Consider the following 6798-nt stretch of genomic DNA (forward strand, 5'->3'; position numbering starts at 1 on the left):
GGGGGGTGATGATCAATCTTGATGGACTTGCTCATTCCATCAGTGAAACAATCAGGCACAATTTTGGGGTATCTGCAATGGAGAATACCATCTGTATCCAGAGAAAGAATTGTGGAGTTTGAACAAAGACCAAAGACTATTACCTTTAATTAAAAAAACCATTATTTAATTCTGCTGTAGCTCATACTTTATGTTTCTTCCTTAAGGATATGATTTTTCTCTCATCACATTCAACTTAGATCAATGTATACCATGGAAACAATGTAAAGACTAACAGACTACCTTCTGTGGGGGGTGGGGGGAGGAAAGCAAGAAAAATTGTAAAATTGTAAAATTCAAAATAAAATCTTTTTAAAAAAGATTAAACTGCCTCAGTCTCCTCATCTGTAAAATGCGGATAAAAATATCAACTACGCCATACAGTTGTGAGGATCAAATGATATAATATAGGTAAAGCATTTTGCAAATTTTAAAGAATTGTATAAATGTTAGCTATTAACAAGTATTTAGTTTTTCTTCTTCCTTTCCAAATTGTGTTCCATATTGTTAACAAAGCAGTATTTCTAAAGAGCAGGTTCCCCCATTATCCATTTGCTCCAGAAGCTCCAGAAGTTTCTTATTTCTTTAAAGATCAAATCCCAGCTTCACCTACTCTTCTTCCGAGCCAGATTAACTTTCTTGCTGATCTTTGTCCTCAATGCTCCTGCTTACATGTTTTGGAATGGAGAATTTGGGATGCCTGGAACATACTTCTTCCTAGGCCTTGCCTCTCTTTTAGTAATACTATGTTCCTTCAAATCTTACCATTGGCATCATCTTCTACATGGGCCTTTTCTTGACTTCTCTGGGCACTGGTCCCTTTCTCCACCATTACCTTGAGAGATGTGGGATAGAATCTGTATCTAGAAAAGTAGCTGTGGAGTTTTAAAAAAAAGGCTAAAGTCCATCACCTTCATTTTTATAAAAAAGTGTCTTATGTACTACATCATTTTTCTATCTCTCTAATATTTAATTTTTTCCTTAAGGATATGATTTTTCTCTCAACACATTCAATTTTGATTAATGAATAGCATGGAACTAATGTAAAGATTTTGACTGCCTTCTGTGGGAGGTGGGGGAAATTGTAAAAATCAGAACCTTACATAGAAAAATTGAAACTACTATTATATGTAATTGTAAAACAAATAAAATACTTAAAAAAGAGATGTGGGGTGGAGAGATGGGAGAAAGGAGAGAAGAGATGGATGGAAGAGTATGGGAAAGGAAAGGAGAGGAGAGGACCCCAACTCTGCAGACCTCCAGTCTTCATAGTCAACTACCTACAAGATATGTCCCATAGACATTTTAACTTCACTATGTCTAGAAATGACTTACTCTCTTTCTCCTTAGTTCCTCCTTTTTTTCCTGCCCTTTAGTAAGAGAGAAGGGTCTCACCAGGCTCCCAGTCTAGATCATTCTCACCTTCTCCGTCTCTCACTCTCCTGTTACTCTTTTCTTAAGACCTGTTGACTTTATCTTTGTGTCATCTCTTCTTCTCTGCCACTACCATTATTCTGGAGCAAACCTTGGTCATCTCGCACCTCGATGTCTAGAATAGTTTGTTCACTGGTCTATTCCCACTCTGACCAATCTACCCCTCAGCTATCAGTGATGTTCCTAAGCTCAGATCAGAACACATCACCCTTCCCTATTCAGTAAACTCCAGTGGCTCCCATCACCTTCAGGATCAAGCACAAAGTCCCCTAGTTGAACTTCAAAGCTTTTCATAACTTGCCCCATTCTTTTCTAGTTTTTTTCCATCTTATAACCCCTCACCCCAAGTACTTTGCAATCAAGGGTACAATGGCCTCAGATAAGACATTCTACTTCTCAAGTTTTAGGCATTCTCTTTGCTGTCTCCCAGGCTTGGAAATCTCTCCTTCCATATTGCCATCCCCGAATTTCCCAGCTTTCTTCAAGTCCCAACGAAAAATCCTACTTCTACAGGAAGGCTTTCCCAATCTCTCTTAATTCTAGTGCCATCCTCCCTGTTAATTATTTCCTCTTCATCCTGTATATCTGGAACATGAGTGAGGAAGGCAGAGGAGGCAGAGCTCACCTGTGCCTCACTTCTGATTGTGAAGGGTTGAGTGCACACACCTGGTACATGAGTATGATCCATGTGTGTGCACTCAAACCTTCACAATCAGAGCTGTCTCAGCCTTGTCTCTTCTGCCTCCCTCTCACTGTACTCCCTGCTGTTTTTAGCTTGTTTGTACATAGTTTCCTTGAGGGCAGAGACTGTCTTTTGCCTTTCTTTGTATCTTCCTGGCCTAGCATGGTTGCTTAATTGTTGCTATTGTTGTCTGTCCTATGTTTTCAAAGAAGACTTAACATCACAGGTGATGCCATGACACACCTGTGAATTGGATTTGGGGGGGTGTGTGCTAAGTCGCTGGCCTCACTTTCTCCTCCAGAGTCATCTGGGGCCAGTGGCCAGATACGATCAGGCTGACTGAAGATTAAGTAGGCTTAATAGCTGTTCATTGACTGAGTTGGTGGTTGAGGGGACTAAAATGCCATCGCCATGTTAGAGTTTTACAGTGTGCCTGATTGTGCCTAACCAGACCAATATGAGCTTGGGATACTCTACCACAGGTTGGGCACAAATAGTGCATGTGAACTCCCATGCTACAAATCAATTCTAAAGTTATTTTAAAAATATTTTCTTTATTTAAGGCAATGGGTTAAGTGACTTACCCAGGTCACACAGCTAGGCAATTATGATGTGTCTGAGGATTTGAACTCAGGTCCTCCTGACTCCAGGACCAGTGCTCTATCCACTATGCCACCTAGCTGCCCCAATTCTAAAGTTCTTAAGAGAGACCTGGAGAGTGTCCTTGTATTTCTTTTTCTGATGCTCCTGTGAGCACTTGCTCTGTGCGAGTTCTCCAAAAAATAGTCCTTCTGGCAAGCTTACATTTAGCATTTGAACAATGTGGCCAGCCCATTGGAGTTGGGTTCGCCATAGTAGTTGGGAATCCTTGATTATGGAAGGAGAGGAGAGAAGAGGAGGGGAGGAGATGAGAGTCTCCACATCTGGGAGCTAAATAGCCAGCATTCCATTGGCTTTTTTCATTTTTTACATTCCTCTCATTCTTTATTGACATTGTATCACAGAGCTCTTCCACTGCAATCCCTTCATTGCATAGAGTCAGAAGCCAAAGGTTGGAGAAGGCAAGTGACTTGACCAAAGATACACAAGGGAGTATGAGACAATTAGGAGTCAGATTAGGTCCTTTGATTATAAATGCAGGATTCCTTCCTCCATTGTTGCTCAGTTTCACATTTATTCTCCTCCCATAGTGACCCTTAGAAGCAATATTAACATCATCTTTAGACAGAGATTGATATCCTCCCAGTTCCCTGACTGGCTACATGCTGGAAATATTAATAGGGAGACTTGGGACACTAGCAGTTCCCAGAGAGTCCTAGCTCACATTGGCATTTAGGTTTGAATAAAAATCAGGTCCAGCATTAACTGCCAAGAATATTTATCTCTTCAAGTTGACTGAGAGTGATATAGTTTTATTTTAGTCATTTTATCGAAATATTATTTAGGATCAGAATTCCCAAGGTATGATCTAAGAAAAAGATGGCAGTAGGTTGAGTTTATCCTTCATGGTCATTCACATTTGGGTGGAGATTTTTATAAGATCTTTAGGTAATAATAATAATAATAATATAGTAGAATACTATAATAGTATAATAGTAATAATAATAACTAGGTAATAGTTCTTAAGGGACACACTATGATGTAAATGTTGGAAAGTTGGATTTAGAGTTAAGAAGACTCCCTATATTGTAGGTCATCCCCATGTTGAGCAAACAATATAAAGGTTGCCTTCTCCCTATGTGGTCAGGGAAGGAAATACGTACTGGGCTAGAATCAAATTCTCTTCCCCCCCCCCAAATTATTGAATTTCAATAGTTAAGTCACTCAATTCTTTGAGACTCAATTTCACTAGACCAGTAGGGATAATGAGGCATAGTAGATAGTGTGTTAGCATCAGGAACAGTTGGTTTCAAGTCCTGTCTCTGATATTTACTCTAAGCATGACCCTGGCCAAGTTACTTAACCTGGGTTGCAGTGGATGAAGGGTCCACAATAGAATTTTTCCAGGCTAGAGAAAAGTGAGATCCCATATTCCTTGGATGTTCTTGTATGCGAAGGATGTGTATCTCATTATGGAAAATGAATATTGTGTTCAGGTGTGTGGATAAAATGAGAACAATAAGATGTCATTCTTACCTCAGAGGGTTGTTGAGAGGAAACACCGAGATTATGTATCTAACATGCTTTGCAAAGTGATATGCGGATGTCAGAATTGATTAATTATAAATCTCCTTTCTGTTTAGGGAGCCTAGGGCAGCAACCGTTGTATCTAACTGACTGATCTTTATGTGTGAAATGGTCCAACTCAGACTTGCTGTAGTTGGTGGTGGTGGTCAATTATTCAGTCAAGTCTGATTATTCATGATCCCATAGACCATAGCCTGGAATACCATGCCAAATGATAGAAGATAGAAATGCAATGAGAATAGAAATATGGTCTCAGAGATGCTTCTGTAGAATGAGGCCCTTGATTCCAGAGCTAAGTACTTCCCATTTCATAGGGAATGGTCTGACCTCGCAGGGAATGTTGACACCTATGACAGGCAAATGTTGCTTGACCAGTTAGACCAATCCCATCTTTTTTTTTATTTTTTAAATTAAATTAAATTTTGACCAATTCCATCTTGAAGTGGGGTTTTGAATATGAGGACAATAGTAACAAATAAAACATTCCACAGAAAATGGGGTTAACTCTCCTACAAGTAAACTCTGAAACCATGGTAGGGAGACTGAGCACAAAGATCCTTGAGGGACACAAGGAGACCATAGAGTCAAGGCAGCTTTGAAGTCCAGGTATGCTGAGCCTCTATTCCCTTTCTCTCTCCATAAAGTCTGTATGGAAGTTCCCTGTGGGCTTGGTGATCGACACCTTACTGTTTTTCAGTTGGACTGGCTCTTTTCAAGAAGTAGCATCTTAACAGCGGATGGGTCAACCTGGCCTGGGCCAGGTCTCTTGGCTGTTCTCTCTTCACTGGATTCAGTGGCCTGTGGCTTGGTTGGGCTTTTGGCTAGAAGGTTATTGCACTCTTTAAGAAAGTTAGGTGATCATTAGACTAGGATTGACAGAAGGCCTTCCTCTTTGAAATGTTTGGGACCTCAGCTTTATCTGTCAACGATAGAGAGGCCTGGCCAGCCCCATGCAGCGCTGCCCAGATCCCACTGCCTAGCAGAAGAGCAACCTGCCTGGTCCAGTCTAGTAACAAGCCTGATGAGTTCCCCATCCCTAGGAATGACCCATCTATTCAACCCAACAGTGAATGGCCATCCTCCGAGATACTGTACGCTAGGAGGAGATTCCATGAGTTGGGAGGAGCCAGTTCAGTTTTCCTGCAGATTGACTTCTCCAATGTCTCTTGTGGTAAACTTCATGAGGACCTCTAGTAAAAGAATATCATGGAAGTCTTGAAAGTAAGGAGTTGTGAGTTGAGTTGGACACACATATCCAACCTTCTACCATAATACTTTCAGTTCATTCCTGCCTTTCTTTCCATGGACTTTGTGTGTATTTGTGAGGGAGCATATCCTTGATTCTGGGGGAAAGATCTTATAGCCACTATTCTTGAGATGCTATTTGAGTAAATGCTTTTGTTAAAGAACACTGAATCTACTGGTTGGCAGTTAATGGGAGGCACATGTGTTGGGGCTCATGACCTGGAGGATAGGCATCCATAGCATTTCCCCTGTCTTAAAAGTAACAACAGCCAGACCTCTGAGGACTCAACATGCCAAGGCCATTATGGGCTAGGATGGGAGGGAGGGAATCTTACTTTATCTATCATTGCCCCACAGGAAATTCAAACTGTGATATCTTGAGATGCTTAAAGAAAAGAATTGTCCTTAACTCTTTAGATGCTGAAAAAAAAAGATTTTTTTTTCCTTTTGTCCCAGTGCTGAATATTTTGTGTGAAATTTGGGCCAAAATATGAATTTCACAAGGGATCAATTGTAGTTGCAGTTTTTGTTAGTTTCTTCCTAACTACCCTATAAATGAACTGAAAACAAATAACAAGTAAAACTTGCAGAAAACATGTATTTTTTTCAATATAACATGCTCCTACACTGAAAGAGTTAATGTAGAATCTTTTGTTTCCAGAATAGGGTTTGCTGAGACTGTTGGAAGGTAAGCTTTCATAGACAATTTTGTGGAGCAGGGTTGAAGGAAGCTATTTCTGATATAGGGAGGTAGGTAATAAGTGAGCAAGCAGCATAGGGCCTTATACCAGAGGTGGTACTTGATAAATGTTTGTTGTTGAAATAAGGCTGGTGGCAGGGGGCTTAGTGGTAGGGGTGGCAATGAGAACTGAGAAATCCAGACCTACCAAAGGAAGAAATTCAGACCTTGTGAAGGAAATTTAAGAGATGTGGAGCATTAGGGAAGAATTTATGGGGACTCTGTGGAACTTTATTATCCAGTCATCTTTGAATGGAGTCCCTCTTCCCCTATTTGGATCTTCCCAAAGGAGGCCCAGGTTTGTACTCCCTATATTGTATGTCACCCCCACACTGAGTGAACATCTAAAGGCTCCCTTCTTCCTACGTAGACAGGAAAGGAAGTATGTACTGGGCTAGAATCAAGTTCTCTTCACCTAATTTGCAAATGGAAAAATGGAAAATTAGATAATATTGACTTCAAGATATTCTGA

This window comes from Macrotis lagotis, chromosome 3 (assembly GCF_037893015.1).
Source record: "Macrotis lagotis isolate mMagLag1 chromosome 3, bilby.v1.9.chrom.fasta, whole genome shotgun sequence".
Lineage (NCBI taxonomy): Eukaryota > Metazoa > Chordata > Mammalia > Peramelemorphia > Peramelidae > Macrotis > Macrotis lagotis.